General features: G+C 44.6%; 21 non-coding genes across 21 annotated transcripts; all 21 read left to right on the forward strand.

Annotated features, from left to right (window-relative positions):
* Positions 1-144: 144 nt before the first annotated feature.
* Positions 145-263, forward strand: LOC130396792 (5S ribosomal RNA). The gene has a single exon (XR_008899410.1). It is a non-coding gene; the product is annotated as a 5S ribosomal RNA (ribosomal RNA).
* A 528-nt stretch (positions 264-791) lies between these two features.
* On the forward strand, positions 792-910 carry LOC130396793 (5S ribosomal RNA). Its single transcript, XR_008899411.1, has one exon. It is a non-coding gene; the product is annotated as a 5S ribosomal RNA (ribosomal RNA).
* Positions 911-1439: 529 nt separating this feature from the next.
* On the forward strand, positions 1440-1558 carry LOC130396794 (5S ribosomal RNA). Its single transcript, XR_008899412.1, has one exon. It is a non-coding gene; the product is annotated as a 5S ribosomal RNA (ribosomal RNA).
* Positions 1559-2087: 529 nt separating this feature from the next.
* On the forward strand, positions 2088-2206 carry LOC130396795 (5S ribosomal RNA). Its single transcript, XR_008899413.1, has one exon. It is a non-coding gene; the product is annotated as a 5S ribosomal RNA (ribosomal RNA).
* A 529-nt stretch (positions 2207-2735) lies between these two features.
* On the forward strand, positions 2736-2854 carry LOC130396796 (5S ribosomal RNA). The gene has a single exon (XR_008899414.1). It is a non-coding gene; the product is annotated as a 5S ribosomal RNA (ribosomal RNA).
* A 529-nt stretch (positions 2855-3383) lies between these two features.
* LOC130401306 (5S ribosomal RNA) lies at positions 3384-3502 on the forward strand. Its single transcript, XR_008903768.1, has one exon. It is a non-coding gene; the product is annotated as a 5S ribosomal RNA (ribosomal RNA).
* A 1925-nt stretch (positions 3503-5427) lies between these two features.
* On the forward strand, positions 5428-5546 carry LOC130394550 (5S ribosomal RNA). The gene has a single exon (XR_008897697.1). It is a non-coding gene; the product is annotated as a 5S ribosomal RNA (ribosomal RNA).
* Positions 5547-6075: 529 nt separating this feature from the next.
* LOC130399622 (5S ribosomal RNA) lies at positions 6076-6194 on the forward strand. The gene has a single exon (XR_008902127.1). It is a non-coding gene; the product is annotated as a 5S ribosomal RNA (ribosomal RNA).
* A 529-nt stretch (positions 6195-6723) lies between these two features.
* On the forward strand, positions 6724-6842 carry LOC130399625 (5S ribosomal RNA). Its single transcript, XR_008902129.1, has one exon. It is a non-coding gene; the product is annotated as a 5S ribosomal RNA (ribosomal RNA).
* A 2031-nt stretch (positions 6843-8873) lies between these two features.
* LOC130396797 (5S ribosomal RNA) lies at positions 8874-8992 on the forward strand. Its single transcript, XR_008899415.1, has one exon. It is a non-coding gene; the product is annotated as a 5S ribosomal RNA (ribosomal RNA).
* Positions 8993-9520: 528 nt separating this feature from the next.
* Positions 9521-9639, forward strand: LOC130396798 (5S ribosomal RNA). The gene has a single exon (XR_008899416.1). It is a non-coding gene; the product is annotated as a 5S ribosomal RNA (ribosomal RNA).
* A 529-nt stretch (positions 9640-10168) lies between these two features.
* Positions 10169-10287, forward strand: LOC130396800 (5S ribosomal RNA). The gene has a single exon (XR_008899418.1). It is a non-coding gene; the product is annotated as a 5S ribosomal RNA (ribosomal RNA).
* A 518-nt stretch (positions 10288-10805) lies between these two features.
* Positions 10806-10924, forward strand: LOC130396801 (5S ribosomal RNA). Its single transcript, XR_008899419.1, has one exon. It is a non-coding gene; the product is annotated as a 5S ribosomal RNA (ribosomal RNA).
* Positions 10925-11453: 529 nt separating this feature from the next.
* On the forward strand, positions 11454-11572 carry LOC130396802 (5S ribosomal RNA). Its single transcript, XR_008899420.1, has one exon. It is a non-coding gene; the product is annotated as a 5S ribosomal RNA (ribosomal RNA).
* A 528-nt stretch (positions 11573-12100) lies between these two features.
* LOC130396803 (5S ribosomal RNA) lies at positions 12101-12219 on the forward strand. The gene has a single exon (XR_008899421.1). It is a non-coding gene; the product is annotated as a 5S ribosomal RNA (ribosomal RNA).
* A 529-nt stretch (positions 12220-12748) lies between these two features.
* On the forward strand, positions 12749-12867 carry LOC130396804 (5S ribosomal RNA). Its single transcript, XR_008899422.1, has one exon. It is a non-coding gene; the product is annotated as a 5S ribosomal RNA (ribosomal RNA).
* Positions 12868-13396: 529 nt separating this feature from the next.
* Positions 13397-13515, forward strand: LOC130396805 (5S ribosomal RNA). The gene has a single exon (XR_008899423.1). It is a non-coding gene; the product is annotated as a 5S ribosomal RNA (ribosomal RNA).
* A 529-nt stretch (positions 13516-14044) lies between these two features.
* LOC130396807 (5S ribosomal RNA) lies at positions 14045-14163 on the forward strand. Its single transcript, XR_008899424.1, has one exon. It is a non-coding gene; the product is annotated as a 5S ribosomal RNA (ribosomal RNA).
* Positions 14164-14692: 529 nt separating this feature from the next.
* On the forward strand, positions 14693-14811 carry LOC130396808 (5S ribosomal RNA). Its single transcript, XR_008899425.1, has one exon. It is a non-coding gene; the product is annotated as a 5S ribosomal RNA (ribosomal RNA).
* A 529-nt stretch (positions 14812-15340) lies between these two features.
* LOC130396809 (5S ribosomal RNA) lies at positions 15341-15459 on the forward strand. Its single transcript, XR_008899426.1, has one exon. It is a non-coding gene; the product is annotated as a 5S ribosomal RNA (ribosomal RNA).
* Positions 15460-15987: 528 nt separating this feature from the next.
* LOC130396810 (5S ribosomal RNA) lies at positions 15988-16106 on the forward strand. Its single transcript, XR_008899427.1, has one exon. It is a non-coding gene; the product is annotated as a 5S ribosomal RNA (ribosomal RNA).
* Positions 16107-16151: the final 45 nt, after the last annotated feature.

The raw sequence follows: 16151 nt of genomic DNA on the forward strand, positions 1-16151 counted from the left end.
ATATAAAGGAGTCCTACTGAATCAATTACTGCCGTTTATATCTAACTAATGATTGTTTTTGTAAAAGTGTAACGTCGAGCCTCAGCAGCTTTCTCACTCCTTATGTGCTACTGTATAAAACCTGGTTTTGCGCCTGCACTAATTGCTTACGGCCATACCACCCTGAACACGCCCGATCTCGTCTGATCTCGGAAGCTAAGCAGGGTCGGGCCTGGTTAGTACTTGGATGGGAGACCGCCTGGGAATACCAGGTGCTGTAAGCTTTTTCTTTTTCAACTCGAGCTCATTGACTCCGTGGCCTACCGTGGCGTACCGTGACCTGATGTTTACTGCCAACCGCTTTGGAGGATTTAAGCAACATACAAAAACTGACAACGTCTCTCAAAACTATTTTTGTGAAACATGAGGACAGTATAGTGATACTGCCAGCAGGGAGCACCAGAGAGCTGAACCGACAGTTGTACATTTCTTAAACTTTCACCAACACAAACACGCACGCTCACTTCAGATCATGGGAGGACGTCAAAAAATCACCACCCATTCTCTGACACTTTAACCGTTAACCTTGGTTCAAACATTTAACATCACACGCACACGCAGTGTATTTCAGATAATTAATGAATTCAGATGTCACAATGATCGTTTACATGGATAAGGAGTCCTACTGAATCAATTACTGCCGTTTATATCTAACTAATGATTGTTTTTGTAAAGTGTAACGTCGAGCCTCAGCAGCTTTCTCACTCCTTATGTGCTACTGTATAAAACCTGGTTTTGCGCCTGCACTAATTGCTTACGGCCATACCACCCTGAACACGCCCGATCTCGTCTGATCTCGGAAGCTAAGCAGGGTCGGGCCTGGTTAGTACTTGGATGGGAGACCGCCTGGGAATACCAGGTGCTGTAAGCTTTTTCTTTTTCAACTCGAGCTCATTGACTCCGTGGCCTACCGTGGCGTACCGTGACCTGATGTTTACTGCCAACCGCTTTGGAGGATTTAAGCAACATACAAAAACTGACAACGTCTCTCAAAACTATTTTTGTGAAACATGAGGACAGTATAGTGATACTGCCAGCAGGGAGCACCAGAGAGCTGAACCGACAGTTGTACATTTCTTAAACTTTCACCAACACAAACACGCACGCTCACTTCAGATCATGGGAGGACGTCAAAAAATCACCACCCATTCTCTGACACTTTAACCGTTAACCTTGGTTCAAACATTTAACATCACACGCACACGCAGTGTATTTCAGATAATTAATGAATTCAGATGTCACAATGATCGTTTACATGGATAAGGAGTCCTACTGAATCAATTACTGCCGTTTATATCTAACTAATGATTGTTTTTGTAAAAGTGTAACGTCGAGCCTCAGCAGCTTTCTCACTCCTTATGTGCTACTGTATAAAACCTGGTTTTGCGCCTGCACTAATTGCTTACGGCCATACCACCCTGAACACGCCCGATCTCGTCTGATCTCGGAAGCTAAGCAGGGTCGGGCCTGGTTAGTACTTGGATGGGAGACCGCCTGGGAATACCAGGTGCTGTAAGCTTTTTCTTTTTCAACTCGAGCTCATTGACTCCGTGGCCTACCGTGGCGTACCGTGACCTGATGTTTACTGCCAACCGCTTTGGAGGATTTAAGCAACATACAAAAACTGACAACGTCTCTCAAAACTATTTTTGTGAAACATGAGGACAGTATAGTGATACTGCCAGCAGGGAGCACCAGAGAGCTGAACCGACAGTTGTACATTTCTTAAACTTTCACCAACACAAACACGCACGCTCACTTCAGATCATGGGAGGACGTCAAAAAATCACCACCCATTCTCTGACACTTTAACCGTTAACCTTGGTTCAAACATTTAACATCACACGCACACGCAGTGTATTTCAGATAATTAATGAATTCAGATGTCACAATGATCGTTTACATGGATAAGGAGTCCTACTGAATCAATTACTGCCGTTTATATCTAACTAATGATTGTTTTTGTAAAAGTGTAACGTCGAGCCTCAGCAGCTTTCTCACTCCTTATGTGCTACTGTATAAAACCTGGTTTTGCGCCTGCACTAATTGCTTACGGCCATACCACCCTGAACACGCCCGATCTCGTCTGATCTCGGAAGCTAAGCAGGGTCGGGCCTGGTTAGTACTTGGATGGGAGACCGCCTGGGAATACCAGGTGCTGTAAGCTTTTTCTTTTTCAACTCGAGCTCATTGACTCCGTGGCCTACCGTGGCGTACCGTGACCTGATGTTTACTGCCAACCGCTTTGGAGGATTTAAGCAACATACAAAAACTGACAACGTCTCTCAAAACTATTTTTGTGAAACATGAGGACAGTATAGTGATACTGCCAGCAGGGAGCACCAGAGAGCTGAACCGACAGTTGTACATTTCTTAAACTTTCACCAACACAAACACGCACGCTCACTTCAGATCATGGGAGGACGTCAAAAAATCACCACCCATTCTCTGACACTTTAACCGTTAACCTTGGTTCAAACATTTAACATCACACGCACACGCAGTGTATTTCAGATAATTAATGAATTCAGATGTCACAATGATCGTTTACATGGATAAGGAGTCCTACTGAATCAATTACTGCCGTTTATATCTAACTAATGATTGTTTTTGTAAAAGTGTAACGTCGAGCCTCAGCAGCTTTCTCACTCCTTATGTGCTACTGTATAAAACCTGGTTTTGCGCCTGCACTAATTGCTTACGGCCATACCACCCTGAACACGCCCGATCTCGTCTGATCTCGGAAGCTAAGCAGGGTCGGGCCTGGTTAGTACTTGGATGGGAGACCGCCTGGGAATACCAGGTGCTGTAAGCTTTTTCTTTTTCAACTCGAGCTCATTGCCTCCGTGGCCTACCGTGGCGTACCGTGACCTGATGTTTACTGCCAACCGCTTTGGAGGATTTAAGCAACATACAAAAACTGACAACGTCTCTCAAAACTATTTTTGTGAAACATGAGGACAGTATAGTGATACTGCCAGCAGGGAGCACCAGAGAGCTGAAACGACAGTTGTACATTTCTTAAACTTTCACCAACACAAACACGCACGCTCACTTCAGATCATGGGAGGACGTCAAAAAATCACCACCCATTCTCTGACACTTTAACCGTTAACCTTGGTTCAAACATTTAACATCACACGCACACGCAGTGTATTTCAGATAATTAATGAATTCAGATGTCACAATGATCGTTTACATGGATAAGGAGTCCTACTGAATCAATTACTGCCGTTTATATCTAACTAATGATTGTTTTTGTAAAAGTGTAACGTCGAGCCTCAGCAGCTTTCACACTCCTTATGTGCTACTGTATAAAACCTGGTTTTGCGCCTGCACTAATTGCTTACGGCCATACCACCCTGAACACGCCCGAACTCGTCTGATCTCGGAAGCTAAGCAGGGTCGGGCCTGGTTAATACTTGGATGGGAGACCGCCTGGGAATACCAGGTGCTGTAAGCTTTTTCTTTTTCAACTCGAGCTCATTGACTCCGTGGCCTACCGTGGCGTACCGTGACCTGATGTTTACTGCCAACCGCTTTGGAGGATTTAAGCAACATACAAAAACTGACAACGTCTCTCAAAACTATTTTTGTGAAACATGAGGACAGTATAGTGATACTGCCAGCAGGGAGCACCAGAGAGCTGAACCGACAGTTGTACATTTCTTAAACTTTCACCAACACAAACACGCACGCTCACTTCAGGGCCCCGTTTCCCGAAAGCGTCGTTAGCCTAAGTGGATCGTGAAGTGCGTCGAAAGGGCATCGTAGAGTTTTCACCGCGTTTCCCGAAAGCATCGTGGGGAACGAACGTCTTGAAAACGCTCGTAGCTAACGAGTACTCCAGGGGTGCTCGTAGGTACTCGTAGGACGCTAAGAGCATCGTCAGCTATAGCCTCAGTGGCGACACCATCGGACATTCCGTCTATTGGATGCGTTTTATTAAAACGCATTGCGCCTTTATGTTCTTAGTTTGGTAATTAATAAAGATTATTAATTAATTTATTAATAAAGATGTTAAAATGGCCAAAATAAAACGGGACAGTCCAGAATTTTTTTGCGCAGGCAGGGCACTCAAAATGTGTGAGAGAAAGTGGGGGGATTTGTGCAGACTGACATAGGCTACTCATAAAACGTAGCATAAAATAATGTAAAAAATAAATTAAATTAAACAAATTAAAAAAAATAATAATAACGAAATAAAAGAAATTAAAAAAAATAAGAAAATAAAGAAATATTTTTTTTTATAAAAAACAAGCAAAGGAGCAGGCAAAAGGCATGGTGGGGATTGGTCACGTTGACGGGAATGTTTAGTGACATGAGGGAGGGTGGAGGGGGTTAAAAAAAAGTCTCAATCACTATTCGACGCGCATGAAAACCAGCCGCGTAGTTATGAGGGAGGCCGTCCTCACACCGATCTTCCTCATCATCGTCATCGTCCTCAACGTCCTCCGGTTCAAGCAATGCCACCCCACCCTTAGCTGCAATGTTGTGCAACATAGCCGTCACACATATCACGGCGCATGACTTGGCCGGAGAAAACTGGAGCCCTCCGCCTGACTTGTGAAGGCATCTAAAGCGTAACTTCCACCTCCCGATCGTGCGCTCAACGATGCACCGGGCCAGACGGTGGGCTTCGTTGTATTCCTCATCATGGACCTCTCCCGGGTTATTCACAGGTGTGAAGAGGAATTATTTAAGGGGGGAAAATGCCGTGAAACGCACAGTGCATTCAGGATTAGGACTGATATATGTCGGTTTAAGCCTAATCAATTGTGTTTTAATGTCTTTAGCATTCATATAATTGCAGTCTATTTTTTTCGTAGGCTACTCTGCTGTTGTCCTTGATGGGGATATATTTTAACCCTTTTTAACACAATTTTCCTGCGACATTCCTGCGTCTCCCCCTCCTACGGAGCCCATTTCAGCACCGTGTCAGTAGACAGTTACAATCCTACGACGTCGTGAGTGCAGCGAATGCGCGTTCACGTTAAGAGGAGTTTCGGGAAACGCTCCAAAGAAATTGACGATGGATCGCAAGATCCATCGTGAGAATGATCGTACGAGCGTGGATCCATCGTTATCGGGAAACGGGGCCCAGATCATGGGAGGACGTCAAAAAATCACCACCCATTCTCTGACACTTTAACCGTTAACCTTGGTTCAAACATTTAACATCACACGCACACGCAGTGTATTTCAGATAATTAATGAATTCAGATGTCACAATGATCGTTTACATGGATAAGGAGTCCTACTGAATCAATTACTGCCGTTTATATCTAACTAATGATTGTTTTTGTAAAAGTGTAACGTCGAGCCTCAGCAGCTTTCACACTCCTTATGTGCTACTGTATAAAACCTGGTTTTGCGCCTGCACTAATTGCTTACGGCCATATCACCCTGAACAAGCCCGATCTCGTCTGATCTCGGAAGCTAAGCAGGGTCGGGCCTGGTTAGTACTTGGATAGGAGACTGCCTGGGAATACCAGGTGCTGTAAGCTTTTTCTTTTTCAACTCGAGCTCATTGACTCCGTGGCCTACCGTGGCGTACCGTGACCTGATGTTTACTGCCAACCGCTTTGGAGGATTTAAGCAACATACAAAAACTGACAACGTCTCTCAAAACTATTTTTGTGAAACATGAGGACAGTATAGTGATACTGCCAGCAGGGAGCACCAGAGAGCTGAACCGACAGTTGTACATTTCTTAAACTTTCACCAACACAAACACGCACGCTCACTTCAGATCATGGGAGGACGTCAAAAAATCACCACCCATTCTCTGACACTTTAACCGTTGACCTTGGTTCAAACATTTAACATCACACGCACACGCAGTGTATTTCAGATAATTAATGAATTCAGATGTCACAATGATCGTTTACATGGATAAGGAGTCCTACTGAATCAATTACTGCCGTTTATATCTAACTAATGATTGTTTTTGTAAAAGTGTAACGTCAAGCCTCAGCAGCTTTCTCACTCCTGATGTGCTACTGTATAAAACCTGGTTTTGCGCCTGCACTAATTGCTTACGGCCATACCACCCTGAACACGCCCGATCTCGTCTGATCTCGGAAGCTAAGCAGGGTCGGGCCTGGTTAGTACTTTGATGGGAGACCGCCTGGGAATACCAGGTGCTGTAAGCTTTTTCTTTTTCAACTCGAGCTCATTGACTCCGTGGCCTACCGTGGCGTACCGTGACCTGATGTTTACTGCCAACCGCTTTGGAGGATTTAAGCAACATACAAAAACTGACAACGTCTCTCAAAACTATTTTTGTGAAACATGAGGACAGTATAGTGATACTGCCAGCAGGGAGCACCAGAGAGCTGAACCGACAGTTGTACATTTCTTAAACTTTCACCAACACAAACACACACGCTCACTTCAGATCATGGGAGGACGTCAAAAAATCACCACCCATTCTCTGACACTTTAACCGTTAACCTTGGTTCAAACATTTAACATCACACGCACACGCTGTGTATTTCAGATAATTAATGAATTCAGATGTCACAATGATCGTTTACATGGATAAGGAGTCCTACTGAATCAATTACTGCCGTTTATATCTAACTAATGATTGTTTTTGTAAAAGTGTAACGTCAAGCCTCAGCAGCTTTCTCACTCCTTATGTGCTACTGTATAAAACCTGGTTTTGCGCCTGAACTAATTGCTTACGGCCATACCACCCTGAACACGCCCGATCTCGTCTGATCTCGGAAGCTAAGCAGGGTCGGGCCTGGTTAGTACTTTGATGGGAGACCGCCTGGGAATACCAGGTGCTGTAAGCTTTTTCTTTTTAAACTCGAGCTCATTGCCTCCGTGGCCTACCGTGGCGTACCGTGACCTGATGTTTACTGCCAACCGCTTTGGAGGATTTAAGCAACATACAAAAACTGACAACGTCTCTCAAAACTATTTTTGTGAAACATGAGGACAGTATAGTGATACTGCCAGCAGGGAGCACCAGAGAGCTGAACCGACAGTTGTACATTTCTTAAACTTTCACCAACACAAACACGCACGCTCACTTCAGGGCCCCGTTTCCCGATAACGATGGATCCACGCTCGTACGATCATTCTCACGATGGATCTTGCGATCCATCGTCAATTTCTTTGGAGCGTTTCCCGAAACTCCTCTTAACGTGAACGCGCATTCGCTGCACTCACGACGTCGTAGGATTGTAACTGTCTACTGACACGGTGCTGAAATGGGCTCCGTAGGAGGGGGAGACGCAGGAATGTCGCAGGAAAATTGTGTTAAAAAGGGTTAAAATAAATCCCCATCAAGGACAACAGCAGAGTAGCCTCCGAAAAAAATAGACTGCAATTAGATGAATGCTATAGCAAGACATTAAAACACAATTGATTAGGCTTAAACCGACATATATCAGTCCTAATCCTGAATGCACTGTGCGTTTCACGGCATTTTCCCCCCTGAAATAATTCCATATGACAAAAAATTAAAAATTGCTTGTGTGACAACTACATTTATCTTAATGGGCTGATTTCTGAAACATGCTTTGCGCAGCAAAGAGAGCCGACTTAATCTGATTCCGCATAAGGGTTTCCTTGATTGATCATTTGATTGGCTATAAAAGCCCCTCCGGAAATAGGGTAAGGTATGTATTGATGAGGAATACAACGAAGCCCACCGTCTGGCCCGGTGCATCGTTGAGCGCACGATCGGGAGGTGGAAGTTGCGCTATATTAGATGCCTTCATCACAAGTCAGGCGGAGGGCTCCAGTTTTCGCCGGCCAAGTCATGCGCCGTGATATGTGTGACGGCTATGTTGCACAACATTGCAGTTAAGGCTGGGGTGGCATTGCTTGAACCGGAGGACGCTGAGGACGATGACGACGAGGAAGATCGGTGTGAGGACGGCCTCCCTCATAACTACGCGGCTGGTTTTCATGCGCGTCGAAGAGTGATTGAGACTTTTTTTTAACCCCCTCCACCCTCCCACATGTCACTAAACATTCCCGTCAACGTGACCAATCCCCACCATATCCCAGCCTTTTGCCTGCTCCTTTGCTTGTTTTTTATAATTTATTTTATTTCTTTATTTTAATTTTTTTTAATTTAATTTAATTCTTTACATTATTTTATGCTACGTTTTATGAGTAGCCTATGTCAGTCTGCACAAATCCCCCCACTTTCTCTCACACATTTTGAGTGCCCTGCCTGCGCAAACATTTTCTGGACTGTCCCGTTTTATTTTGGCCATTTTAACATCTTTATTAATAAATAAATTAATAATCTTTATTAATTACCAAACTAAGAACATAAAGGCGCAATGCGTTTCAATAAAACGCATCCAATAGACGGAATGTCCGATGGTGTCGCCACTGAGGCTATAGCTGACGATGCTCTTAGCGTCCTACGAGCACCCCTGGAGTACTCGTTAGCTACGAGCGTTTTCAAGACGTTCGTTCCCCACGATGCTTTCGGGAAACGCGGTGAAAACTCTACGATGCCCTTACGACGCACTTCACGATCCACTTAGGCTAACGATGCTTTCGGGAAACGGGGCCCAGATCATGGGAGGACGTCAAAAAATCACCACCCATTCTCTGACACTTTAACCGTTAACCTTGGTTCAAACATTTAACATCACACGCACACGCAGTGTATTTCAGATAATTAATGAATTCAGATGTCACAATGATCGTTTACATGGATAAGGAGTCCTACTGAATCAATTACTGCCGTTTATATCTAACTAATGATTGTTTTTGTAAAAGTGTAACGTCGAGCCTCAGCAGCTTTCTAACTCCTTATGTGCTACTGTATAAAACCTGGTTTTGCGCCTGCACTAATTGCTTACGGCCATACCACCCTGAACACGCCCGATCTCGTCTGATCTCGGAAGCTAAGCAGGGTCGGGCCTGGTTAGTACTTGGATGGGAGACCGCCTGGGAATACCAGGTGCTGTAAGCTTTTTCTTTTTCAACTCGAGCTCATTGACTCCGTGGCCTACCGTGGCGTACCGTGACCTGATGTTTACTGCCAACCGCTTTGGAGGATTTAAGCAACATACAAAAACTGACAACGTCTCTCAAAACTATTTTTGTGAAACATGAGGACAGTATAGTGATACTGCCAGCAGGGAGCACCAGAGAGCTGAACCGACAGTTGTACATTTCTTAAACTTTCACCAACACAAACACGCACGCTCACTTCAGATCATGGGAGGACGTCAAAAAATCACCACCCATTCTCTGACACTTTAACCGTTAACCTTGGTTCAAACATTTAACATCACACGCACACGCAGTGTATTTCAGATAATTAATGAATTCAGATGTCACAATGATCGTTTACATGGATAAGGAGTCCTACTGAATCAATTACTGCCGTTTATATCTAACTAATGATTGTTTTTGTAAAGTGTAACGTCGAGCCTCAGCAGCTTTCTCACTCCTTATGTGCTACTGTATAAAACCTGGTTTTGCGCCTGCACTAATTGCTTACGGCCATACCACCCTGAACACGCCCGATCTCGTCTGATCTCGGAAGCTAAGCAGGGTCGGGCCTGGTTAGTACTTGGATGGGAGACCGCCTGGGAATACCAGGTGCTGTAAGCTTTTTCTTTTTCAACTCGAGCTCATTGACTCCGTGGCCTACCGTGGCGTACCGTGACCTGATGTTTACTGCCAACCGCTTTGGAGGATTTAAGCAACATACAAAAACTGACAACGTCTCTCAAAACTATTTTTGTGAAACATGAGGACAGTATAGTGATACTGCCAGCAGGGAGCACCAGAGAGCTGAACCGACAGTTGTACATTTCTTAAACTTTCACCAACACAAACACGCACGCTCACTTCAGATCATGGGAGGACGTCAAAAAATCACCACCCATTCTCTGACACTTTAACCGTTAACCTTGGTTCAAACATTTAACATCACACGCACACGCAGTGTATTTCAGATAATTAATGAATTCAGATGTCACAATGATCGTTTACATGGATAAGGAGTCCTACTGAATCAATTACTGCCGTTTATATCTAACTAATGATTGTTTTTGTAAGAGTGTAACGTCGAGCCTCAGCAGCTTTCTCACTCCTTATGTGCTACTGTATAAAACCTGGTTTTGCGCCTGCACTAATTGCTTACGGCCATACCACCCTGAACACGCCCGATCTCGTCTGATCTCGGAAGCTAAGCAGGGTCGGGCCTGGTTAGTACTTGGATGGGAGACCGCCTGGGAATACCAGGTGCTGTAAGCTTTTTCTTTTTCAACTCGAGCTCATTGACTCCGTGGCGTACCGTGACCTGATGTTTACTGCCAACCGCTTTGGAGGATTTAAGCAACATACAAAAACTGACAACGTCTCTCAAAACTATTTTTGTGAAACATGAGGACAGTATAGTGATACTGCCAGCAGGGAGCACCAGAGAGCTGAACCGACAGTTGTACATTTCTTAAACTTTCACCAACACAAACACGCACGCTCACTTCAGATCATGGGAGGACGTCAAAAAATCACCACCCATTCTCTGACACTTTAACCGTTAACCTTGGTTCAAACATTTAACATCACACGCACACGCAGTGTATTTCAGATAATTAATGAATTCAGATGTCACAATGATCGTTTACATGGATAAGGAGTCCTACTGAATCAATTACTGCCGTTTATATCTAACTAATGATTGTTTTTGTAAAGTGTAACGTCGAGCCTCAGCAGCTTTCTCACTCCTTATGTGCTACTGTATAAAACCTGGTTTTGCGCCTGCACTAATTGCTTACGGCCATACCACCCTGAACACGCCCGATCTCGTCTGATCTCGGAAGCTAAGCAGGGTCGGGCCTGGTTAGTACTTGGATGGGAGACCGCCTGGGAATACCAGGTGCTGTAAGCTTTTTCTTTTTCAACTCGAGCTCATTGCCTCCGTGGCCTACCGTGGCGTACCGTGACCTGATGTTTACTGCCAACCGCTTTGGAGGATTTAAGCAACATACAAAAACTGACAACGTCTCTCAAAACTATTTTTGTGAAACATGAGGACAGTATAGTGATACTGCCAGCAGGGAGCACCAGAGAGCTGAACCGACAGTTGTACATTTCTTAAACTTTCACCAACACAAACACGCACGCTCACTTCAGATCATGGGAGGACGTCAAAAAATCACCACCCATTCTCTGACACTTTAACCGTTAACCTTGGTTCAAACATTTAACATCACACGCACACGCAGTGTATTTCAGATAATTAATGAATTCAGATGTCACAATGATCGTTTACATGGATAAGGAGTCCTACTGAATCAATTACTGCCGTTTATATCTAACTAATGATTGTTTTTGTAAAAGTGTAACGTCGAGCCTCAGCAGCTTTCTCACTCCTTATGTGCTACTGTATAAAACCTGGTTTTGCGCCTGCACTAATTGCTTACGGCCATACCACCCTGAACACGCCCGATCTCGTCTGATCTCGGAAGCTAAGCAGGGTCGGGCCTGGTTAGTACTTGGATGGGAGACCGCCTGGGAATACCAGGTGCTGTAAGCTTTTTCTTTTTCAACTCGAGCTCATTGCCTCCGTGGCCTACCGTGGCGTACCGTGACCTGATGTTTACTGCCAACCGCTTTGGAGGATTTAAGCAACATACAAAAACTGACAACGTCTCTCAAAACTATTTTTGTGAAACATGAGGACAGTATAGTGATACTGCCAGCAGGGAGCACCAGAGAGCTGAACCGACAGTTGTACATTTCTTAAACTTTCACCAACACAAACACGCACGCTCACTTCAGATCATGGGAGGACGTCAAAAAATCACCACCCATTCTCTGACACTTTAACCGTTAACCTTGGTTCAAACATTTAACATCACACGCACACGCAGTGTATTTCAGATAATTAATGAATTCAGATGTCACAATGATCGTTTACATGGATAAGGAGTCCTACTGAATCAATTACTGCCGTTTATATCTAACTAATGATTGTTTTTGTAAAGTGTAACGTCGAGCCTCAGCAGCTTTCTCACTCCTTATGTGCTACTGTATAAAACCTGGTTTTGCGCCTGCACTAATTGCTTACGGCCATACCACCCTGAACACGCCCGATCTCGTCTGATCTCGGAAGCTAAGCAGGGTCGGGCCTGGTTAGTACTTGGATGGGAGACCGCCTGGGAATACCAGGTGCTGTAAGCTTTTTCTTTTTCAACTCGAGCTCATTGACTCCGTGGCCTACCGTGGCGTACCGTGACCTGATGTTTACTGCCAACCGCTTTGGAGGATTTAAGCAACATACAAAAACTGACAACGTCTCTCAAAACTATTTTTGTGAAACATGAGGACAGTATAGTGATACTGCCAGCAGGGAGCACCAGAGAGCTGAACCGACAGTTGTACATTTCTTAAACTTTCACCAACACAAACACGCACGCTCACTTCAGATCATGGGAGGACGTCAAAAAATCACCACCCATTCTCTGACACTTTAACCGTTAACCTTGGTTCAAACATTTAACATCACACGCACACGCAGTGTATTTCAGATAATTAATGAATTCAGATGTCACAATGATCGTTTACATGGATAAGGAGTCCTACTGAATCAATTACTGCCGTTTATATCTAACTAATGATTGTTTTTGTAAAAGTGTAACGTCGAGCCTCAGCAGCTTTCTCACTCCTTATGTGCTACTGTATAAAACCTGGTTTTGCGCCTGCACTAATTGCTTACGGCCATACCACCCTGAACACGCCCGATCTCGTCTGATCTCGGAAGCTAAGCAGGGTCGGGCCTGGTTAGTACTTGGATGGGAGACCGCCTGGGAATACCAGGTGCTGTAAGCTTTTTCTTTTTCAACTCGAGCTCATTGACTCCGTGGCCTACCGTGGCGTACCGTGACCTGATGTTTACTGCCAACCGCTTTGGAGGATTTAAGCAACATACAAAAACTGACAACGTCTCTCAAAACTATTTTTGTGAAACATGAGGACAGTATAGTGATACTGCCAGCAGGGAGCACCAGAGAGCTGAACCGACAGTTGTACATTTCTTAAACTTTCACCAACACAAACACGCACGCTCACTTCAGATCATGGGAGGACGTCAAAAAATCACCACCCATTCTCTGACACTTTAACCGTTAACCTTGGTTCAAACATTTAACATCACACGCACACGCAGTGTATTTCAGATAATTAATGAATTCAGATGTCACAATGATCGTTTACATGGATAAGGAGTCCTACTGAATCAATTACTGCCGTTTATATCTAACTAATGATTGTTTTTGTAAAAGTGTAACGTCGAGCCTCAGCAGCTTTCTCACTCCTTATGTGCTACTGTATAAAACCTGGTTTTGCGCCTGCACTAATTGCTTACGGCCATACCACCCTGAACACGCCCGATCTCGTCTGATCTCGGAAGCTAAGCAGGGTCGGGCCTGGTTAGTACTTGGATGGGAGACCGCCTGGGAATACCAGGTGCTGTAAGCTTTTTCTTTTTCAACTCGAGCTCATTGACTCCGTGGCCTACCGTGGCGTACCGTGACCTGATGTTTACTGCCAACCGCTTTGGAGGATTTAAGCAACATACAAAAACTGACAACGTCTCTCAAAACTATTTTTGTGAAACATGAGGACAGTATAGTGATACTGCCAGCAGGGAGCACCAGAGAGCTGAACCGACAGTTGTACATTTCTTAAACTTTCACCAACACAAACACGCACGCTCACTTCAGATCATGGGAGGACGTCAAAAAATCACCACCCATTCTCTGACACTTTAACCGTTAACCTTGGTTCAAACATTTAACATCACACGCACACGCAGTGTATTTCAGATAATTAATGAATTCAGATGTCACAATGATCGTTTACATGGATAAGGAGTCCTACTGAATCAATTACTGCCGTTTATATCTAACTAATGATTGTTTTTGTAAAAGTGTAACGTCGAGCCTCAGCAGCTTTCTCACTCCTTATGTGCTACTGTATAAAACCTGGTTTTGCGCCTGCACTAATTGCTTACGGCCATACCACCCTGAACACGCCCGATCTCGTCTGATCTCGGAAGCTAAGCAGGGTCGGGCCTGGTTAGTACTTGGATGGGAGACCGCCTGGGAATACCAGGTGCTGTAAGCTTTTTCTTTTTCAACTCGAGCTCATTGACTCCGTGGCCTACCGTGGCGTACCGTGACCTGATGTTTACTGCCAACCGCTTTGGAGGATTTAAGCAACATACAAAAACTGACAACGTCTCTCAAAACTATTTTTGTGAAACATGAGGACAGTATAGTGATACTGCCAGCAGGGAGCACCAGAGAGCTGAACCGACAGTTGTACATTTCTTAAACTTTCACCAACACAAACACGCACGCTCACTTCAGATCATGGGAGGACGTCAAAAAATCACCACCCATTCTCTGACACTTTAACCGTTAACCTTGGTTCAAACATTTAACATCACACGCACACGCAGTGTATTTCAGATAATTAATGAATTCAGATGTCACAATGATCGTTTACATGGATAAGGAGTCCTACTGAATCAATTACTGCCGTTTATATCTAACTAATGATTGTTTTTGTAAAAGTGTAACGTCGAGCCTCAGCAGCTTTCTCACTCCTTATGTGCTACTGTATAAAACCTGGTTTTGCGCCTGCACTAATTGCTTACGGCCATACCACCCTGAACACGCCCGATCTCGTCTGATCTCGGAAGCTAAGCAGGGTCGGGCCTGGTTAGTACTTGGATGGGAGACCGCCTGGGAATACCAGGTGCTGTAAGCTTTTTCTTTTTCAACTCGAGCTCATTGACTCCGTGGCCTACCGTGGCGTACCGTGACCTGATGTTTACTGCCAACCGCTTTGGAGGATTTAAGCAACATACAAAAACTGACAACGTCTCTCAAAACTATTTTTGTGAAACATGAGGACAGTATAGTGATACTGCCAGCAGGGAGCACCAGAGAGCTGAACCGACAGTTGTACATTTCTTAAACTTTCACCAACACAAACACGCACGCTCACTTCAGATCATGGGAGGACGTCAAAAAATCACCACCCATTCTCTGACACTTTAACCGTTAACCTTGGTTCAAACATTTAACATCACACGCACACGCAGTGTATTTCAGATAATTAATGAATTCAGATGTCACAATGATCGTTTACATGGATAAGGAGTCCTACTGAATCAATTACTGCCGTTTATATCTAACTAATGATTGTTTTTGTAAAAGTGTAACGTCGAGCCTCAGCAGCTTTCTCACTCCTTATGTGCTACTGTATAAAACCTGGTTTTGCGCCTGCACTAATTGCTTACGGCCATACCACCCTGAACACGCCCGATCTCGTCTGATCTCGGAAGCTAAGCAGGGTCGGGCCTGGTTAGTACTTGGATGGGAGACCGCCTGGGAATACCAGGTGCTGTAAGCTTTTTCTTTTTCAACTCGAGCTCATTGCCTCCGTGGCCTACCGTGGCGTACCGTGACCTGATGTTTACTGCCAACCGCTTTGGAGGATTTAAGCAACATACAAAAACTGACAACGTCTCTCAAAACTATTTTTGTGAAACATGAGGACAGTATAGTGATACTGCCAGCAGGGAGCACCAGAGAGCTGAACCGACAGTTGTACATTTCTTAAACTTTCACCAACACAAACACGCACGCTCACTTCAGATCATGGGAGGACGTCAAAAAATCACCACCCATTCTCTGACACTTTAACCGTTAACCTTGGTTCAAACATTTAACATCACACGCACACGCAGTGTATTTCAGATAATTAATGAATTCAGATGTCACAATGATCGTTTACATGGATAAGGAGTCCTACTGAATCAATTACTGCCGTTTATATCTAACTAATGATTGTTTTTGTAAAGTGTAACGTCGAGCCTCAGCAGCTTTCTCACTCCTTATGTGCTACTGTATAAAACCTGGTTTTGCGCCTGCACTAATTGCTTACGGCCATACCACCCTGAACACGCCCGATCTCGTCTGATCTCGGAAGCTAAGCAGGGTCGGGCCTGGTTAGTACTTGGATGGGAGACCGCCTGGGAATACCAGGTGCTGTAAGCTTTTTCTTTTTCAACTCGAGCTCATTGCCTCCGTGGCCTACCGTGG

This window comes from Gadus chalcogrammus, chromosome 12 (assembly GCF_026213295.1).
Source record: "Gadus chalcogrammus isolate NIFS_2021 chromosome 12, NIFS_Gcha_1.0, whole genome shotgun sequence".
NCBI classification, from domain to species: Eukaryota; Metazoa; Chordata; class Actinopteri; order Gadiformes; family Gadidae; genus Gadus; species Gadus chalcogrammus.